Below are 23,150 nucleotides of genomic sequence, written 5' to 3'. Positions count from 1 at the left end.
CTCTAATCTCCATAAGGGACCACAGTTCTCCATCTCTAAACTTTAGTATTAGTTGTCTTCTACCCCACTGTGAGGATGATTTTTCTTTGGAGGATAAATACCTTCAAAATGAGATGGTGCTCATTTCCAGGTGTTTTGTTCATTTTGAAAACTTTTTGCATTTGCAGAAAGTCAACACTCAAATAATTTCACATGTCTTATGAAGAGTTTTTATTCTTCAGATTTGAAGTAGCTGCAAAGAATCATGTGTTGCCCACATGTGGTTTCTATTTCTGAAACAGTCACTTGAAAGAGGCCTCAAAAGTAGCACCTTTACATATGTGCAGTGAATGAGGTTCCCTTTCTCTGTCATACCTGTGATTTACCAATTCCAACTGTGATTTAGGTAAGCTAGGTGAAGCGAGCTGTCTTGTAGTAATGATAAAAGAAAGAAAGAAATAGAAATACCTCCTATAAAACCTCAAAAAATTCAGCGGCATATTGCAGTAAGAGTCTCAAATGCCATAGTGATGTTATGTCTAACGTGTTATTACAGAATACTGTGCTATTGCTGTAATAATACTTTATTTATAATTGCAGATTTCAGGACAATGCTGCAAAAATATTTCACTTGCCTTAATTATCTGTAGTTGTGTGAAATTTCTAAATATGAGATACTATAATCCTTTTACTTAGTTTTTAATTTACATTATTGCTTCTTGACATTAAGCTGTTAAACCCATGTATTATAAGTTCAGAATAACTTCTTTTATGTTCTAGCACTAAGCTAGAGTTCTTGCCTTGTCTACTAATGTTGAATAATGGAAAATAATTAACTTTAAATTAAAAGTGTTGCTTTTTATTATATGACAGTATTAGTTATAATATGGATTTCAAAAGACATTTTTAAGTGCAGGCACAAATCAATTATACACAAAGAATAAATTATCTCTGCTGCAGAAAGTAATATTTATTTGATGAAAAGCTTGTTCATAAAGTCGAGTGCCATTACTGTCATAGACTTGTGTGTTGTCTGTATGTATCGTAAATGAAGATACACTAAATAGTTGTGGTGCTGTTCAAAGTGATCTCGACAGGCTGGAGAAATGAGCAAACAAGAATGTTACGAAGTTCACCAAAGGGGAGCGTGAAGTCCTGTACCTGGGGAGGGATAATTCCATGCACTAGTACAGGCTGGAGGCTGACCAGCTGGCAAGCAGCTTTGCAGAAGAATGCCTGGGGGTGTCTTGGTGGACCAGTGGTCCATGGGCCAGCAATCTGCCCTTGCAGTTGAGGCAGCCAACAGCATCCTTATCTGTATTAGGAAGAGCATTGCCAGTGGGTCAGGGGAGGGGATTCTTCCCTTCTTCCCCTCTACTTGGCATTGGTGACACATCTGGTGTGTTGTGTCTGTTCTGTCATATGAAGAGAAGCTGAGAAAGCTGGGATTGTTTAGCCTCAAAAAGAGGGGGCTGTGGGAGGATCTTGTCGATGTGTATGAATACCAAATTGGGTAAGGATGGGGCTAGCAAGAGGCAGTGGGACTAAATTGAAATGCAAGAAATTCCATATAAACATAAGATAGAACTTTTTTAGGGTGGGAATGGTCAAGCACCGGAACAAGCTACCCAGAGAGATTATGGGAACAGTCTCTCCGTCTTTGGGAACAGTCAGAAGCTGACAGTACATGTTGTATTTAGGGCTCTTAGCTTGAGATCAAATGTTTCGGTAACATCTTGGGAGACCATAGATAACAAATGGAGAGAATCCGTCTCCTCTTGGGTGAGGATAGTGATACATGGAGGATTTCTGCCCTTGTGCACTTTTCCCTATGAGGCCTTAGAGAAGAGCTAGGAGTTGTCATGTGTGAGTTCTAATGGTTTTTGTAAGGCTTGTGAGTTAAATACACAACTTAAATATATATATATTAAATGCAATGCTTTTGATGCCTTTTGTTTCATTTATGGCTTTTTCTTTGTAATTATGTTGATATTTTTAAATGCACAGGCATTTGAATATTTTTAAGCAATACTTTTGTTAGAAACAAATCTCGTGACAGGCACTATAAATTTGATGTTTTTAACTGCCATTTCTGAGTGTCGCTGGTAAACTGTAACTCTGAATGTAAATCACAATTATTGAAAGGTTTGAATGGGAAATCTCATAATCAAATAGAAGATGATTTATAAACAACTAAAGGGGTATAATTCCTTTCATCGTCTTTATTTTCCAGGACAGAGAACAAAAAGGTCAAATTACTTGACTTGCCTTTGTTTCTGTTTTTATTTGTCTTCTCTCTTCTTTTTCTCCTCTCCTATTTGTGAGTTTGTATGATGCACCAAGAAAACAATTTTTTGCAGAATTTGTATATACTTTTGTACTTACTTGTGAAAGAAAGGGATCCTATATGGAGATCGGTGCCTTTTCTTTGTATAATAGTTACCATAGTGAACGTCGTATGCATTCAAATTGCTTTAGATCAGTACAGAACATTAATAACCCATAAATTCAGAGAGCATTTTTTCATGAAAATAGAATGTCCATAAAATGTAACATTATTCCACATTACGTAAGAGGGTTTGTATAAGTCTAATGCAGAGTACATCTGAAATGTTTTTTCCTACAGCAATCAATATTGTGTCTGCAGTGTTGCTTTTCTCTGCAGATCTGTGGACAATAAATTCTTCCGTGGTGTTTTCCATTGTTATTACCACTGAAACAGCTCACCTGGTGCCTTTTTAGAATAGGGAAGGGCAGTGATTTAACAGCAACATTTTGACTCCCTGTGAATATCGTTAGATGAACAAATGATTAGACTGTCAGGAACCGTGTCCCACTGTTCTATCTACGCTGTTGTAGTTGGGATGGTATTATTTTAGGGGAAAAAAAGATGAACGCAGCTCTAGCCAAAGATAATGTAATCTTTGAATTATGTAGTAACTCAGACAAACGTACCAAACAATATTTTTGCACCACAGAAGCTTTTTTCTATTCAGCAATAAAAGTTAATTTTCATTCTTACTCAGTATTAAAATGAAATAGTTACTCTGTGTGTGTCTTTAATATTTCTCAAAGTTTGTGTGGTGTTTATAGGAAATTGAGAAATTAAAAAGCTCAAAATACGTGAATAGGATCAATTTTGGAAGTTTATTCATCTGTATTAAATACTTGCATATCTAGTCCTTCAGATATAAAGAACTGTATATGTTTCAATCCACATATAAAGTATAGCAAACTGTAGTCAGTGATACTTCATCATTACAACCTGTACCTTTCTTGGGAATTATGCTTGATAATGAGGGTGGGTTCCACAGAGGGAATGCTGGATGTGAATTCACTAGAAAAATACAGGGCTGGGTTGCAGTCTCACAAAGCTTCTTTAAGCTGTACCAGCCCACAGGACTGTCAGGAAGGGACGATGCTCAAGCTCTCCCACCTGTTAGGATAATATTCCTTCTCCAACACATACTAAATACAAACCAGTCCTTCTCAGCTTTCTTTACTGTATTTACAGGGGTATTCCTAGGAGGAGGTAGCTAAGTTACTTTTGGCAATGGTGACAATCATACGTCAACTGCAGTCAGCATAAAAAGTTGTGGCTTTTCATGCACTCATGCAAAAAGTCTTCACACTGTGGCTCAAAAGTAATTTCTTCTGTGAAACAGGGGATTCCCCTTTCTCCCAAAATAATAAAATTCAAATAAGGAAGAGAATCCCTGGCCCCTGATTTTCTGCTGCAGCGTACTCTGAAATCATTTAAACTTAGACACTCCAAGGTCAAACTTGTTATTAAATGCTGTCAGAGCAAAAGCATTTGCTTGGGTAGAAAAACCTTAAAAATAAAAGTCCAAGCAATGAAAAATTGGGCCCAACAGTATTCTCTGGTAGAAGAAAGTGTTTTGTTCTGTTGTAATATGAAATAGAACTTTGGACATTTTCAGCAAAGAGGCACTGCATTTTGAACAAAGATTGAAAACAAAAAGTAAGGTTGTATACAACTGCTGTCCAGCCCTGTAGTTGAATCAGTCGTAACGTTTAGTTATTCCTAAGGGTGTTCCATTGTTGGTAATATATGACATAATGTTAAAATTTTCATCAAATTGGACAAATCCAACTATTTTCAGAGGAAAGTATGATACTTGTCTAATAATTCTTAGTGTATAGACAATTCTTGGGAGGTAAAAATGTCAGGGCTTTCAGATGGGGCTTCTCTGTGTCCTTAAAAGAGACAAGAGTGATACAGAATCACACCTAATTTCAGGCACCAGATACGCCAGTAAGATCAGAGTCCTCTCCAGGGCCTGTGTCGTGAATAGTTGTGTGGTGACTTGGCTTCTCTCAGGGAACCTTAGTGACCTGTCTAGTGTTAGCTGCGGTGAATCTTTTGGATTCAGGACAATGTGACTTTCTTCTGTCTTCTGAAGTGGTACTCAGTCCTTCTTAGGGTCTTTAGGTTTTATTTATTTAATTTATTTGTGTGGTTCTGCTGGAGGTGGAGTAAGGTTATCATGATTGGGATTTTAATTCGATTTTTGAAATTTAAATTTAAATTCCAAACTTAATCTCTTTCTCCTGGTGGTAGCTAGGAGGCATTTATCCTACTCTGTGTAGCTGGCTACTCCAGGAGAGAGAGAATTAGGAAAAGGAGCCTACCAGAGAATGAGGAAACAAGATGGGGCTTTGTGGGGAGTTGTGAAGGTGTTACGAAAGTTCACCATAGGCAGTCATTTAAGGAAGAAAGAAGTTGTGCATAGAAAAGTGTAAGAACAGCCAGAAAACTCTATGGGAAGAACAGAAGGAAAGAAGGACAAAAAAGAAAAAGTAGCGCAGTGCCAAAAAGTGGCACTGGGGTGGGAGGAGGCATGGGCTGATGGTGAGGAGCCATTTACCATTTGGGAGATACATATTTATCCTGAAGATATTTTTTCACCTCCTTCTTGCATGCTTTGTGATTAGGATACTGATGCAGTGTGAGCAATCCATGGAGTATTTGGTACATTTTATCTAGTGTGCTTTTTATTAACATCAGCAATTGGATTGGTAACCAGAATGGTACACTGGCCTTGACAATTTTATGTGCTGTGTGCTTGTGAAAGGAAAAGAACATGTGCTCCCAAGCCTCACGTATTTGTCACATTTGACAGTAGGCTTTTTAAATGACTGACATTTTATTCTGAGCTAATATAAACTGTGATCACTTTTCTAGCTGAATCCTCTTTATGCTTATTCATATTTCCTGAGATTTATAATCCTCTACCAGAACCTTTCCAAAACGGATAGTGATTGTGAAGGTTGGCATGAAGGAAGGATAAAGGCTTTTTTATTGTTGCTTTTTGTTCTCAAGCATTAGATAAATTAGAGCTTCTCACTTCTGAGGGGAGAAAAGACTTCAGAGTTATTCAGAACATTACACAAGAGTATCTGTGCATCATCCTTGAGAGTCAGTGGGAGCTGGCTAAAATACCAGGTCAAAATTGTGAAATGCGGCTTCACTCTCTGCATAACACAGACAGCAGTAGTTGAGGTTTGAACCATTTGTGATGAATTGGTAATAACTCCAAAAGGGTAAAAGTAAGAGTTTTCATGATCTGTAAATTGCCATAATATACATTGAATGTCACAGACTGGAAGCGGAGTGTTGAGTAGCCTTCAGCTGCAGTGGTGAGCAGGGCTGTAATCTCTTCACCAAGTTGAAAAATTGATCCTGATAAATGATTCTTAAAAACTATAGAAATGCAAGCGCTAATTTTTGAACAACTTTTTCTCTTGCTTCTCTATCAGCAGATCAATATTTACAGCATGTACAACTTAAGTAATATATGCAAATTATTCCCTTTTAGCTTCCTTTTTAGAATGTGTGAAACATCTTGAGGCATCATGTAAGACTAACAAATTATAGTGGAGCTCAGTAAAATGAATACCTGTTAAAGCAATACATCCTATATGGGATATGTTTGCTTGTGGAAGATGTCAAAAACTTGAACATGAGATCAAGTGAGTAGATATGTGAAGAAGTATTAAGCTCCTTATTATAGCAGTAAGATATTTTTACCATACAGAAATAGAAAATACTGAGTCTGCTTTAGAGGAGATTCCTCCATCCTTGGACGACAAAGCGTCACGCAAGCTTCAAAGTATTTAGATCTTTATTTTAGAAGTTGTCATTTGAAATATGCTTCTCCAGTCTTTTGTTTTACATAAAGATGTTTTACATAAAGGCTGAAGAGCTTTGTATTTCTCTAGCTTCCCTGGTACTTGGGATATTTAGAGATCTGATGCTACAACATGGCACAGCAGTGTTACAGATTTAGTTCCTTCTCTCCCAGTGTTAACACTGTTCACTGTAGTGGGCACAGACACCAGAATTCAGTAAGAATGCAGTAAATTAAGATAAGCAGGAATGTCTGAAAATAAAGATTCATGTCTGTTCTAATGCTGCTGACTTGAATTATAACTAAAGATGAGAAGTGAGTCCAGTCTTGTTTGAAATACCAAAAACAAACCTCAAACTGTAAAGTGCAGGCTTTCTTTACCCAAGGTATTTTCCACTCCTGAAAGCTTTGTAACAGTAGCTGTAGAAAATACAGGAAATTGTTATTTATTAATGGAAATCAGAAATCTCAGGTTAGCTTACTCATTAATTCTTGTGAAGGTTTTGCTTAGATTTTTGTATTTTTATGGAATATTTTTTTTGTCTGCATTTGTGCTCTGATCTGGCTACCATAAAATCTTTTGAGTTCTTAGTGTCTGGTCTTAGGTGTCCCATTTTGGGTAGTTGGGGTATTATCAAAACCATTCATCAGCTTCTAAAGTTGTATCATTTCAAAATGTGTTAGCTAACAATTCATAACTCATAAATCATGATGTAGAATATTTTTTTAGAATGGATGTTTAGTATAATCAGCTAATGTGTTTTTAATTATGATTATCCTCGCCCAAAAATGAAAATTGTGTTCTACTTTGCTAGCTAGAACACATAAATTAAAACACTTGCTGACATGATTTAATCAACATAAAGTAAGAGCAAGTCATTTTCCTTGAATCTGAGAAAAATACACTGGAAATAAAATTAAGTAGCAGTAGCTACTCTCAGAAGAATGCTCTGCAGTCAGCGTAAAGTTGCTTTCATTTTCAAATAAAAAGGAGTCAGGGATACAATACTAAATGGTTGTATCTCATGAGGAAATTGTGCTACTCATCTGAATTCACATATCCTAGTAGTTTTATAGCAGTATTAAACGCTGTCCCTGACCATTTCCGGAAGAAAGGTCAGATTTTAATTGTATTCAAAGATTCAGATTGCAATGTTCTTAATAAATGTCTTAAATAATATTTGCCGCATGTTGTTTGTTGGTGAGTGAGTTTCCTAATGGCAAATGATTATGATGTGCCCATCCATAAATTGCCTTATCACAGTGAATTTAAGTAATTTAACTAACATTTTCCTGTTTTCTCAAAGGGTCTGATCTTTAAATCAGTAAAGAAAATGCGTAGGGGCAAGAAGTAAGAGCCTTATGGATTGCTTTGTTATAGGACATCTTGTAATTCACAGTGAAGTGTTTTTAGTTTTAGAGTAGCTAGCAAGGTAAGGGTTCCCAACATAGATGAGTATTCCAGTTTTGTTTCGTCTGCATACGTGTTTCTCTCCAGCTCACAAGCAGCCTTACTGTGTATCTATAGATATAGCTGTATCAGCACAGCTTTGTCACCACATACAGTTTCGCTGAAATTCTGGCTGCACTATAGTAAGCATGAGTCACCCACCAGTATCATTCAGATCTTTTGTAATAGGATTATCTACCAGAGTTCATTTTCTGTTTTTAGTCTGTCTATGAAGTTCAGCCTCCCCCACAAAAGCGCTTAGAAATGTGTTTCACTTTAAGCATGTATTTTACCCATTGGTGAGCATATGCTTACATTCTTTGTTGGCTAGAAGTCTTTGTGCCAACGGAGGTGATGTTTTGTTTTTAAGTTATGAACACCTGCCTGTTAGGAAATGAACTGAGACCATCAACTCATTTCACAAAGGCCAGCAAACAGCTGTCAGATGGCAATGATATAAGCTTTACAACAGCAATCAAAATTCTTGTGAAACTGCCCAGAAATGGTTCTGAAGAAGGGGAAAAAAAAAGAAAAAAGGTCGTATGAGCAGCAGTGTTGGAAAAGAAGCAGCTGTGTCAGCAGAAAGAACAGTGCATTGGGTATGAATGGTTTGAGCAGTAAGACAATGCAGAGAGAATATGCTTTTAGATAACATTTAAATGAACCTGTCCTTGCACCTCTAATGTAGACAGTAGCTTCTGTCTTGATTATGAGAACTCATTGTTAAAATAGTGAAAAGTGTTAATATTATGCCATATAGGATATGTGCTGCTCTAACCATGTTTGCTTGCAGTCCCCCTATCACTTAACGTAGAGGTTTCTTCCTGTATCTCTGAATAGATAGAAGCCTTCAAAGGAACAATACAGAAGAAAATGGAATAAAAATAATAATAGCAGATAGAGACTGTCTTTAGTATTAGTATGTAGTTCGTGGCAGCAAATTAATTCATGATAAGTTATTAAGCCTAAAAGCGTTGATGGTATTTGAAAAGTGACTGTTCTCTGTATAGGTATACTTTGTTCTCTTTCACACGTCTTCATCATACATTGTAATGCTACCATCAGAGAAAGCCTTTTTCCTATTGTATATTTCTGACAATTGTAAATGTGATATTATGTAGTTACAGTTATGGAGAAGGAGAGATGCAGTGGAAAAAGGTGATCTGTTCTAACTGTACCGAGGGTGCCCTCTGCAGAATGTTACACTGTGTTAGTCTGCAGGGAAGACTGTTGACTTCTTTTTTGTTTTTACTTAGAAATACTATAAAATAACATATTCTTGCATTCTTTAAATGCTAATAGATGTGTTCATATAGGAAAGGATGGAGAAAGAGGAAACTGAAACTAATAATGGGTAAAATATTAAGCTTACACTACAGATAACCTATTCTGATGTGATACTTTACCGATGACTGTGATAGATAATTACGATGATGGACATAATTTCTTTTCTTTTCTTACCTGATGTCCATCAGGCACATCAAATTGGCACAAGCTGGATTTAAGTATATAAACTTTTTGGTAGTAAATTTGATACTAATAGAAGGTTTTGCACCCAGGTCATTTCCCTTTCTTCTTTTCAGGAGATGGAATATAGTATGCTTCAAACCTTGTGATTCCTTTGAAAAATGCCATACGTTTTGTTAGTACAAACATTCATCCATGTGTTCAAGTTAAATGCTTAACCATGCAGCTTCCTAACTAGGTGAGCTGTAGAGACAGGACTGGGGAGAGAAGGAAAGTGATAAAATGCTTTAAAATAGGAGAACATATGGTGAGTGCATTTTAAATTTGTACAAAGTACTTTTCCTTCTCTTCCTCTCATGACAATATGAAGACTTACTTGATACTGCAATTAGTAACATGGTTTGATGTTACTGAATACGTAGTAGGAGAGACAATATAGGTTCATGTAGACAAATTGCCTTTTTTCCTTTGACCCGGTGGGTTTTCAAAATCTTTCCCTTTCATCTGTGACATAGCAGGACAAGGAGAGAACTTTGGTTTATGTTTCTTTACACCTGGAAGGGGAGACACTGTGATTTCATATGACGATGTTTAGGCATCAGGTAAATATATCACCATCAATGACCAGCGAATAATTAATTAATGAATTAATTAATTAATCTTAACACGATTTTTTTTCCCCCTGTCATTTACAATGAACTGTTAGAACTTTTCAGGTCTCATGTAATGAAATTTTAGATCAACTTTACTCGATCTCAGATTTTTGACAGAACCTAAGAATCTGACTTAAGAGTTGTTCAAAGCATTCATTACGTGTCCAGTGATTTCTAACATTTTAAGTGAATATATGTTAAGTTGCAAAGGAGTTTTAGTGCAATTTAAAACAATTTTAGTGAAAGCTGAGAAAAACAGCCTGACCATTAACACTAGAACATAGAAAACATTTTATGGATTTGGATGGGTTGTACTTTGTTTCAAGTGTGTGTCACCACAGTGCTGGAGCTAGTCTAGAAATAGTCCCTGTATGGTGTTTGCACTGCTTAAGCTCTAGATAGTAATTGGAGTATAATTGCAGATTGTATGTGGTAAAAATGAAGTAGCAAAAATTGTACTTAAGTTAGACAAGTAATTTGTGCAAAAATATTTGAAGTAAACCTGAAAACATAGGAATGTCACCATGGGTAATCTAGTTCAGTAGCCAGTCTTTGAAAGTGGGCATCAATAAAAGTCTAGGGAAAAGGGAGGACAGGGCAAGCATACATGATACATCTGCCTGATACCAACCGCCTTATATCTGATTTGACCTCACTAACTTGGAACTTCAGTTCATTTCTGTGTATTTAGTTACTTTATGAAAAGAGAAGTTAGGCTTTTTGAACATGTGTAGAACTGTACCATCTGCAGCATCCTCCAGCAGAAGTACCAGAGGTCAGGTATGCTACTTGTGTGAAGAAGCCCCTCTTTTTTTTTTTTTTTTTTTTTTCCTTTCCCCTTTTTCCTTTTTTTTTTTTTTTTTTAATTATTTTTTGAACTGAGCGAGTGCTGCCGCCTTCTGAAGCCTTCTCTGTACTGAATAGTACATTCTCAGTACAGACTCTGTATAGATTCTGTACTGAAAGGGAGAGAACAGCCAGTTCCTACCCACCTCTTCCATGCCCCAAATGATTTGTTAGGCCCCAGCTACCACCAATTCCACATTGTCCTCCCTTCGTTCTGAAAACTCCCAGTCTCCGTTTCCTGCCTTTACCAGTTGCTTTCCATGCAGGGACATTTCTTTCTACATCTGCATAATTGCCTTGACAGCCTTTGGTGAAGGACTTCATCTAAGGGACATGGCTTAAAGGTAGGCAATGTCACTGCTAACCCCTGCAGACAACATCAGTAACTTTGTAAGGCAGAACCCTACAAAACGCTTCCCCTTGGCAAGCAAAATAAACTAATGTTAGATTCTTCCAATCTGGGTTTGGAATTTTAACCTCATACAGATTTTATTTGGTTAGTTTCTTAAATTGATTTCATTCTAAGCTATAATATCTGGCAGCACATCACAACTGTCACACTGTAGTTTATTTTTACTGTACAATAGTACCTACAGAGGAGTCAAGACGAAAATAAGTGTGTGGAAAAAACCCTCAAATCTGGGAATGTTCTTGTGATTTCACATGTAGTTGAACATAGATGGTAGGACTTAAAGGTACTTCAGTAGTATGTTTAATCTGTTCAGGAGGTCTAAATCAGGTTCAGTTATGACTTAGTTATTTCTAGTAGAAATAGTTTTTCTAATGTTTTTGCTAACTTTTCTTTGCTGTCCTTTAAATCCACTATTTCATGTACTGTGCCACTGGTTGTGGTATTGTTTAACATTTTCTTCATCATTTTACATACATACGTCTTCATCAGCACTTGAAGAACTTGAATTGTCATTGCTACTTGGTTCTTATCTCAGCTCATTATAATAAAAACCTTGAGTTTTGTGTTTTATTTGGAAAAAAAAGGTACAAACCACCCTATAATGCTTAGTTCTATAAGAGTTATTTCTGTATGCTTCTCTGGTGGACAACACTATCAACATTAAGCATGTCTGGTAATTAGAGTTGTTTATAGATGGTTTCAGAGGGTTAAATAGACCTTGTAAAAATATTTCAGAAGCAGTTCCATTAAAACTTCACTATAAAAGTGTCATCAATAAACCTTTCCTTTATTCAGCAAGAATTGCCCTTTCTGAAAATGCTGCATTATGATCAAATAATTTAAAGGAACAAAGGGTTATCAAAGATTCCCTTTAAGGCTTATCCAAGCTTCCCTTAAACAAATTGTTTAGAAATATAAACCTAGATTATCAACACTACCTCAGGGGCATCTCTGGTGGACTTCTATAATTAAAAAGTAGAACCAAAGACAAGACAATGAATAACAAGAAAATCATATATAACATAAATCATTTTAGCTCCTAATTAAAAAGGATAGGTATGATGAACTTGCATGAATAGTACACAGGATTTTAGCAACACCTTGTGCTGAGAAGGACAGAATGACCTCTGCTCGTGACAGCTGAGATTTCCATCTGGCCTTGGCAGATTTCCCATGTCAAAATCTAAGAACTTAACTGCTTCATTTCACATCGTGGAGTAAAGCTCAACCGTTTCCTTGTTCTTAGAGCATTCACTTGGTGTAACCGCACAGAACGCATGGCCTGATACAAAGCCCACGAATACCAGTCTTTTCCCTGTCTTTCCAAATACTTTCAAAAGGACCCTCAGAAGGTGGTGATTTTTGTAATGCAGATAAAAGCTGCAAAAGTGATCATAAATACTTGCTTATCTCTTATACTTGCTTATAGGCTGGTGTCTTACTCCATCATGTGAAGTGCTTATATCAACAGTAAGCCTTCTGCTTTGGTAGAGTATACGATGAAGTTTTGTGTTCAGTCAGGGATTCTCAAAGATGAGGTATAATTCTCAAAGCAAAGGAGCAATAGAATAGAAATTGGTTCTTCTCTTGATCACTAAAATGCCATTATTTGAATTGCGGTATTTACACTAGCTGCTGACTTGTGAGACCATTTGAAATATTCTCATCTATTCTTTTCTTCAATTATATCTCAGTGCTTTCCAGACTGTTTCGCTGTCTCAGTTCTCTAGCTGGCGATTTTTCAATTAAGATGTGAAACATTCCTTTTTTGTTACATAGATTTAATTAAAATTCTTTGAAATATAATGCTTGGGTGTTGGGTGTGTGTCTGTTACAGTTCAGGGAAATTAAACTACTGCTGCTTGTTCTATCATTTGGAGAAAATTCAGTTAATTATTTTCAAAATGTGGGAAATATCTTTGGAATCTCATACAAAAAGCTCTGGTTATTTTGGTATTGTAAGGTATTCCTACCAGTCTCCTAGTTTTTGAATAATAAAAATTATTATCTATACATTTTAGAGCCTGCCAATAAGAAGGTGTTTTTGCAGGATTTTGATTTCCTTTATTTACTGGATTATGAAATTAGTTTTCTTATAATTCAATATTTAGTATCAAAACTATGGGACAGTCAGGTGAACAAGATACAAGACACTGTTTCTACCTTAGGTTTTCTCTAGCCTTCCAGTAGTGTTGCTATAAAAGCTGCAAGATCCAAGATACCTCTAAAAATAATAGCCATTATTAGTTTACAGTCCCTGCTTCTCCACCAGACTAATACCATTTTTAAGTTTATGCTAGAACATAGGAAATGCAAAAAGGAAGAAATACGGAAATTCTTCACTTAGTCCATGCAGGTTCACAACAAAGTATGAAGATTAATAATTGTTTCTAAAATTCTTTGAGATGGAAGGCCATACTAAGTATTGGCATTATTTTATTATAATAGAATATTGAGCCTTTACCTCAATATGACCTATTTCTATCCACTGCTGTATGGGCAGAAGAATTTGCCATATGTCAGATTTTGTTGTGTAGTGAATTATTCAGCCCCTTGATTCCTGAAGAGGTTTGCTTTTATGAAATAAAAAGAATCCAGAGAATAATAAAGCTGATATTTTAAAAAGTGCTCAAAAGTCAAATCAGTTAAGCAGGTGGAACAAACACTACCTGTATCTCTTGAACTATTCCTGAACCCGGTTGTGTGAGTGATGAACATGTATGTTAAACATCTGTGATAGACGTGTTTACACTTTTCCTTTAATATGCATTTCTGGATAATAGTAACTCTCAATTTGCTTTTAATTGTGGCATTACACAGTAATAGATTAATACAATAATGAATTAGTTGTTTAACGCACATCTTACATTCAAGAAATTCAGTATTTAGGATGGATAACAGTTAGTAAACAAAGTGAAGATAATTTATACCTCTGCTATGCTAAGAATGATTTCCCTTTCTTCTTATTTTATAGATTTAAGGTTTCTTTACAACAACATCGCAATGTGAGAAAAACTGTTATTCCCAGCTTTTTCAATGCACTGAAATGCAGGAGATCCCATTTTTGATTGTTCAATAATACATTTTCCGCATACACTTTTCAGTGCTCTCAATGGAGTAGTGCCTCTGTAGCATTTTAATTACAGCTATGAAGCAGAATTAGTACATCTTCACATCTTGGGTGCTAACCCCAGTTTCTGAGTAACATATTTCAGTAATATAAAATTGTAATCTAAAATTGTAATGTACTGCCTTCCCTTAAAAAAAAACAAAGCCAAACAAATGGAAGGAGGGATGCAAAATCCAGATCTGTCATTGGTATTGTAGTTTCAATAAAGAATCTGTTGAAAGATGAAATTATTAATTAAAGTGCTCTGTTTAAGTGGCAGGTATGACAAAGCTTGGGAGAATGAATTACAGTTAAGTAGCCTCTGGCCACATTTTTACCTCTTAATATTTGGCATGGTCAGCGATGCTGTCTTGTGCAAAGGGAACTACTGGGCTCTGGTGGGTTCTCCGCTCTGCCTTCACACAGTGCATCAGTCTTTCAGGTTCTGTGCCTTATTCTCCTCTGGATAACCTACTAGTACCGTTAGTCGGTGAAATAACATCTCAATTTATATTCCTGTATTCTCCCTTCCCCAGAGAAGAATTTGCAGAGGTGGCCACCGCAATGGCCAGACACAGTTACCTTTATTGACATGAGGGCCTTTGAAACTGTACAAGAGAAAGGGGACTCACCAAACAGAACTCGATGCAAAATCTCCTTAAACTTTGGTGACTTCTGTTTAATTCTATAATGACAATACCTAAAGAGCTTACAGATCAAAGATTTTAAACTTTGTCAGCATATTCTGCAAGAGCACTGAGTAGCAGTAAAATTCTGGTGAAAGATGACTCCTTCTCCTGCTTTTTGCAGTAGGCTAGGGTGAAATACTGAAGCTGTTCACATCGTTGCTAGCAGTCGTCGTCTTGGTTGTTCACGAAATGCTTTGAAACTAAATAACCACCTGTAATGGACCTGCATAAGCATAACAGAATACTTTAATATCAAATAAAAAAGGAAAAAGTGTTAATTTGGTTCACTTAGTTGACAAGACATTAATAAATGACAAAACATAAGATGTGATAATTAAATGAAATTATTTCCAGACTTCATTAACTACATTTATCTCTATCCGTTTACAAATTGCTCCAAGCTTTTACTTATGTCCCCTTTGGGAGATCAAAAATTTTTATAAGATCAGAATCTAAGAATTCCTAATTCACATCTCAGATGGATCTCCATTTGCTGAGCTGAGCATACTTCTGCTGCGAAATCAGGTAATTTTAAAGCTTTTATTTACAAACTGTATGAAAATTACTATGTTTAAACCATAAACATTTCTTATCTTTTTCTTCAGAAGTTAGCTTTTGGAGAAAGAATTCTAGAAGAAGAACCTTACAAAAGCATAAACTATTTTTCAGTGAACAGTGGGACTAGTTATGTGTATGAGGTACAAGTCTGCTATCTCCCACTTCTGTGGGGAATAAAGAAAAAATCATAGGCATGATCTTCATCAGAATCTATTCTTGATGAACTGTATGGAAGCCTTTTCTCAGCATTCAGCCTTTCCTTGGCATGAGTTTTGTAAAACTGCTCTCAGAACACCTTTGAGAATCTCAAATACAGGCTACAACGGCATGTGATTTCAAAAATTCTGAAGGGGGGGGGGTGGGGTGGGGGGAGGAGGTGATTGCTGCATAAACACATTGCATGACAATCTTGGGACTAAAAGTAAATGTCACTTGAAGCAGATTGGTTTGGGTTAAAGGCCTAATTAGTCTGTCTTTTTACTGCATTGACATATCTGATGTCCTGGTTTTCAAATCCCAGTGCATTTGGAAAATGAAAGGGCTGTGAGATACATCCTAGCTATCTTTTTCCAAACAGAGATAGCAAAGCAAAGGAATTGGAGTAAACTTACAGGTAGAGATGTACATGTTCCCATAATCTATTTAGTTTATGCTGTGTCCAATAGGCAAAAGGAAAGTAACTATACCACAGTAAGTTGAAGTAAGTGGGATGGAGTGCCTATGTTGCTCTAAGAGAGACAGAGACTTGGATAAAATGTTGACGATGCTTGTGGATTACAGGAACTGATCGAAAGACAGCTGAAAACTTTTAATTTCAGGAGCTTTGGATCCAGTACTTGGTAAATTTGAATATGTGTGTTCAGAAACACCTCCAATGATTAAAGGTTTTGCCAAACTGTGTAACATCTGATACCAGTATAGCTAGCTAAAACGGAACAGTGTGGTCACAGAGAGCTACGTACCACTCAAATCAGAACAGATAAACTTCTTAATGATTTATTTTTCGTGTACTTTCAGAGGTAAATATATCCCACCTTTTCCAAAGCCAATACACCAAAATTTCAGTATCTAGCAGTTTCGCAGGTGCATCTTGGGATGAATAAATTACAAGTAATAATAATATAATGAATGTGTGAGAGAGTGATTACAAAATTAAATTGATCTGAGCCTTGAAGCAGACCGCTCTGCTTTGTGTTTCTAACACATCAGGTTTTTTTTTAATTTCCTGCTGACACCCCAGGTTAATTTTTTTGTTGGTAATTAACTTGAATGCTAAATGTCCAATCTAAATATGTATGTATAATTACTGGGTTAGTTACCTGTTCTAAGCAGATAATTTTTTAATGTCTAAATATAACAGTTACTATATATTAACTCTTCTGCATGCCACATGCATGTATGTGTCCATTCCTTCCACATACTAAAATGTCTTTAAATTTTTTCTCATAGCTTTAAGTGATAAAGTGTCTCCTGAAAGACTATATTTCTTAGATGTAATAGTAATTGGAGACTATTTATTGTTTTTCCACTGTTAATATGAAGCCGCATAGATTTTGTTGAATTTTACTGCACTCTCAGGAGTGACGGATGCACTCAACACTTAAGGGAGAGATACAGCTTTGAAATGTGAGCCATATTTTTCTCTGAGAGATGAAACTTTCCCTGTCTACATGCAATGCTTTCTAAAATATTTGAACAGTTGCACTGGAAATAGCAGAAAGAGTACTTTTTCATCTAGTAGAACCACATCATTACCGCAAAATTACAGATGAGTTTCCAGATACTCTTTTCCCAGGGTCCACTTGTTAGTGGACTGCTAGGAACAAGAAAGGAGGAGAAAGAGAATAAGTCCGAGGTAGAGAAGAACTATATTATTGTCTTTATTTGCAAAACCTTGTTTCCACTAGTAAATCACTGTGGCTAGTAGAGGTATAATTCCAGCTTTGTGTGCTGAGTACAACAGCTTCTGATCTTAAAAAAAAAATTGCAAACCTTCTTTTACAAGTGTCTTTCTCAACCTTAGTAACTTGGAACAGACACAGTAAGTTAACAATCTCAGTAACTTTTTTTTTTTTACTTGATTGGTGTTGGTTAGAAATACAAAAGGTACTTAGTAGTATAAAGTGATTAAAATGGGTGTAAAGTGCTCTAAGTTGGCAAAGGATCTGGCTCTTGTAGTGAGAACAGAATGTGAAGGTCTTTTAGACCTGGATTATATTGAAGAGATGAGATATGCAAGGGCTGTTGTTCTTTAGGTTAAACAACATTTTTGTTCTGTGGAATAATGGAATTTTAGTCTCCCACATAGAATTTTATTGCCCATCAGCATAACTGTTTAATTTCCGTTCTACCCTTTCTTATGTTATTCTGTCCTGCAGGCTCTTCAGCTTGATAAATAATATATATAAAAAAATGATGTAGTAACAATGATAAGAATTTCCTGTGCATTATTTTGTTCATGTTGCTTTTGTTTAAAAATATGAAATGTTCTTTTCTGTGTGTGTGTGTTTGTGAGCATGTTCTTCTAAACTCAATTATTCAGAACATAATTAAATAAATTCCCCAAATTCTTTGAGTACTGTTCTGGTAATAGCAACATTAATAAAGACACTCCCCTACTGCTTTCTTAGAGCCTTTACTACTTATTTTCCATTAAACAAATGTGATTTCTTGTTTTGCTGAAGATGGCAGTCCTAAAGAACAGCATTTGTAAAGCATGAGTATAGAGACACGATCTCTTGAAAGAGTCGCCTTAATTTCCACTAAGCTGTCTAACATATCCATGTGGTACCTGCTTAAGTATTAGTGTTTGAAGAATCAAAAACATTAATATAATAGACAGTACTTAATGGACAGTAAAGTCAATTTTCTGTTACAGGGCATGGATAAACATTATAATACTGCAACACTTGAAAGTCCCTATCGATATCTAGCTCTAATGAGTATCTTCTATGGATTTCTCTGTTGCAGTTTATCCTGCAGTGTTGCAGAAATGTGTGCAGTTTGCATAGTAAATAGAAGAATCACAGAAGCTAGTTCATTGGTCTAGTCAGCATTCGAAGGGTTTGGGACCTTGAGTCTGTAGTTCTTTTAAACCTGAACTTCTTAATTAAACTTGATGCTACCACACCTGTATTTGTTATTTATCTACTGAAGTTATCTTTCAATTTTCTTTTCTAGAACAAGAAAATATCATAAGCATTTTGATCTCATGAGTATCACAAAATAGCACTGAGCACTATTCCCAACTTGAGAAATTTTGATTGTTTGCACATTTGGTGGGGGATCATATGAGGACTTGACCCAAAGAGATCCTGAACAACACAGGCTGAGCAGGTTGAGCCGTGATTGAGAAAAACACTTTGATAAGTAACCAGAGTGTTCAGCTCGTTGCGTCTCATAAGAAGAGACTTTGTCCTTAGATTGGAAGTCCTGGGACTGGCAGACAACTATTGTTAAAATAGAAGGTTGAAAAAGGAAAGAGAAAAAAGTTGCATTTGCCAATATGTGGCCAGAAGCTCCCAAGTAAATTGATATTGTTCATTGTGTAAAATTTAATTTATTCTGTAAGAAGAAAGCAAACCTTGGGACTTCATATAAATGAACTAAAACTATTCACTTAAATATTTTCATTGCTAAGTGTGTGTGCTTTCATATATATCTCCCTATGTAAATATAGATAGAGAGATATAGATACAAAACACTCATGCTGGGGTTAGTTGATTTTAAAATTCGTTAACTTACTGAATCTTACATCTGGCTTGCTATGTTTTCTGAAATGTAAGGAGAGTAGAAGGTCCCATGAGTTACACTGACTAGCAAAGCAAAGATACCAAAATTCATAACTGCTAAACTGAGCACTGTGTCTCTTTTTGTCTGAGGAAGGTAGATGTACAGATTTGTAAGACTGGTTTAGCACCTTCACTTTACTGACTCTGTTTTGTCAGTCTATCTTTTCTTTTCAGTCCATGCCAAGAGATTATAACTGCTGATGAAATTTATTGACTTACTGCAGCCTCCAAGTAGGCTAAGTCCCTTCCAGAAATAAATCAAAATGAATAGGTGTTCTTTAAGATGAATTAACATCAATGTTTTGCAATAATTTAAAACTAACTGCATGACTTTGGGCTACTACTATCTAGAGCATAAAGGCTATCATGACCTTGACAGAACCAAAAAACGAATGCCGTGTTCCCCACTGCTTCTAAGCTTCTAAACACAGATGTGCATTAAATAACATTGCCATACAGCAATCAGGTAAATCTTGTTTATTGGTTACCACTGTTTTTTTCCCCACTTAAATCTTCCGGATGCAATAGACATGGAGTTAGTCTTTGCATTCGTATTTTTCTGAGTTACAATTGATTAGTAGAGTATAAAGAGCTTTAACTCTATGAAGTGGAACATTATTTTTATTCATTATTTGCCTTGATTTACGGTGGCATAGAAAGGCATCCATTATTTACTCTGAACCTCCTTGACAGTATTTAAAACAGCAAGGCACTCCAAACTGGATTGACAGCATACCTCTGAAAAGAAACTCTAATAAGACTGCATGCCTCACATAACCCACTAAGGCTTTCTCCAATAAAATTCTGCTCAAAGAGAACATCTAGTTCTTTCCAAATGCCATTTGAAAATGTGAACTTGTAAAGATTGTCCTGGAGGTCAGTGATCTGGTATTAATGTGTGCTCAGCTAACAAGTCTGGCTTTGATTACTGGGGGCAGGATTCCTACTGCAGAACTGGGGGGAGAGGCATGCAGTCAGAGAGGGAGAGTCAAAAACTCGTAGGCTTGGAAAGCAGCAGATGGCAAATAGCGATCTCATGCAGTAAGTACCAAGTGGCCTGTCCCTTTTAACACCATCTTACTTTTCTACAGTAGGGAAGAGAGTGTAGAAGGGAATACGAGGAAACTCTTTTATTTCTAGACTAAGAACCAGCAGTACCTGAATCGAACATTGAAATGGTAGAAGAGCCTTTTCATTTCCCAAGTGTTCCCTTCCCTCTTAAGTACTTAGGTATTTGCTAAGACCAGGTTCTAAGAGATGTATCAGTGGTATGCTGGGACGGCTGTATGGGCAACACAGAAGGAAAAATCCTTAAGCCAGACATTATTGCCCAGGTTGGAGACTCAGACTTTGTTTTTTTAGCCCTGGCTTACAATATCTGAGCATTTTGTCAAGGCTTCTCGATAGTGTTCATGATTCAAGGGATCATTTCAAGAGTAACGAGTAACTGCTTCTTGGCGTTTCTACTGGTGAAGAAGTAATTGAGCTGTTTCTTCTATCCCTATTTCTGCTGAGCTCTATTCTTCTTTCTGTCCCCTTCTTTGCTGTAATATTGCATCATTAGTGAGAGGAGAGAAAAGGGACCAGAGCAAGGTCAAGGCTTGATTCTGTTGTACCAAGGAAAGAGAAAAGGACGTGAGTCCTGCGAGGTAGGAGAGAGGCAGAAAGGATGAGCTTTTTGCCCTTTGTGTGTATGGTCGTCCCAGACATCTCCCAGTGGCAGTGGTGGCAACAGCAGAGAGCTAGGGATTAGAAATGGGGGAAGGATGTTCAAACCATATCCTCAGCCATTAGAAGTAAGAGGTGCTACCCAGCACCCTGCCGTACTCGACAGCTGGCTAAGTGCCTGTGTCTCTGCCAGCCCTCCTGCCGAAGAGCAGGAAGTTATGCTCGATAATAAAAGCTATTTCTGTGACTCCCAGACGGTGTCTTAGTTGAAGACTGTATTGCCTCATTACTTAAGAGTAAAGTGTAATGAATTTGTGAAGATATTTACATGTTTCACATGCAGTGCATTTCAACGAACTACAAGTATGTTAAAATGTCCTGATCAACACCTTTGGGGGAAAAAAAAAAAGAAAGAAATGATTATGTTTTGCTGCCATCTGTAAAATCTTGAGAAATGCTAGCTATGACCCACTGCTACCGTAACAAGAGAAAATGTCTTGATGAAATGATTGCTTAACCATTAAACAGGATAAAGTAAATGCACTGGCTTCTAATTTTTGAACACTTTATGCTGCACAGCATATTAACATTTGTAGTCTTTTCCATCACACTACATTTATCACATTTGAGGTGTGGTTTTAAAAACCCCTCTGGAGAAAATGTAATTTGTTCTCTGTTGCCTGCACATTCCACTAAATGCTCATTATTTATAAAATTCTATAGGGTCTTTCTACAAAAACACTATCGATCTTTCATTATAGAGTGCCAGCACTTTGATTCATGATCTGAGGTGTAAATGTCTCAAACTAGTATATGATCCCACCCATTATAACTTGCCTTCCTTACAAGGTGGCGGACTAGAAGATCATCAAAGAAGGAAGGTTTATGCTTGTAAAGACTACTTCTTGGACGTATTTTAATCAGCAAAATCATAGGACTTTTCTCTTGTATTGTTGTAGAAATACCAATTTCTTGAATTGTTGTTAGTGTTAATATGGTGAGAACTGGCACAGGTTATTTTTAGAAAGTTTTAAAGGAAACAAGTTATCAGTCTTCACTGAATGTGTTCCATTTGTGTTCTGAGTTAGTTATAACTTGCTTAAAATTTGTCATGGAAACTTTTTGAAGGAAACTGAACACAGAGCAAAACTACATTTTTAATGGAAAATGTCTGATCACTCTGAAGATTTTAAGTTTTTCTTGAGAAACCAGAAGCCGACATTTTGGGAATGGGGATGCTGGAACAGTAGATCAGTTTTAAGTGAATTCCTTTGAGTCTAGTTAGGGAAAAAAACCCACGAAACCGAAGTGAGGCTGTGGAATGGGGGTGGTAATATAAGAGAAGAGTTTTACAATTGCTGGTGGTCATTTCAATTATGGTATCATTTGATTATGGTAATACCTAGAGAATTTCTTTGGATAGGGAACTACATACACAATGTAAATTCTTGGCCTGAGGATCAAGGCCAAGAAAATTCTTGGCCTGAGGATCACAAAATGGCACTACACAAGAGTACACCGCGGTCCCTTTCCTGAAGAGGGCTGGCATCCCCATCCCCCATGATGGTCATCGCAGTGTTGCTTAATATTTTTTTATTTTATTTCTTAACTCTTCTGCAGTGTTTGGAACTAGGAGTCGCTGGGGGAGAATGGAATCATCTGATCTGTTTGGTGGTGGGCGTTTATTTGTTTGGTTTGGGTTTGAGGGTTTTTTGCTACGTTATAGCTGAGGACTGCCTGCCTGTATTGCATTTTTATGTGCTTTTTCCTGCATTAGTATGACTTTCTGTTCGTATTACCAAAAAAAAAAAAAAATCGCGCCTTTCTGCCATTTAATCAAGAGGAAGGAAAAATGAGAGAATGTGCAGATCTTTTGAAAGGTCAGTGATCCCTCTGTGTAAAAAGTGCTATTTCTGCCGTAACTTAGCCTCTCCATGGAGCAGTGGGGTAAGGATAATGTCATCCTCCTCAATATTCCCCATTTTAGTGGGCTTCTTACTGTTGGAGAATGATTCCTACCCTGGAAGATTTTTTAGTGAAGATAGGTTTGTATTTAGTGCCATGGAAGAAAGTCAATAGGGCCCTGCAAATGGAGAGAGAATGGAGTCGTAAAAATAATGTGTTCGTGCTGTGGGTCTGCGGAACAAGGTAGTATTAACCAGAGGGTTAACAGGACCCGTGACAGAAACCACAGTGACCACCAATGAGTATTTGGAGATGCTTTGGGGAAGAATGAAAACTCAGTTTTAGAAAAGCTGAAGTTGTTCTTTTGACTGTGCATCCACAAATTTCAATCAGCGAGCTTGAGATTTTTCTAAGTAGGTAAAGATAATAATGCATGTAACTAAAAGTGATGCAGAGATGATGGGATTTGAG

This window comes from Ciconia boyciana, chromosome 12 (genome assembly GCF_034638445.1).
Source record: "Ciconia boyciana chromosome 12, ASM3463844v1, whole genome shotgun sequence".
In the NCBI taxonomy this organism is placed as follows: domain Eukaryota; kingdom Metazoa; phylum Chordata; class Aves; order Ciconiiformes; family Ciconiidae; genus Ciconia; species Ciconia boyciana.
The sequence above is the reverse complement of the archived record's forward strand: the minus strand, read 5'-3'. Positions refer to the sequence as shown.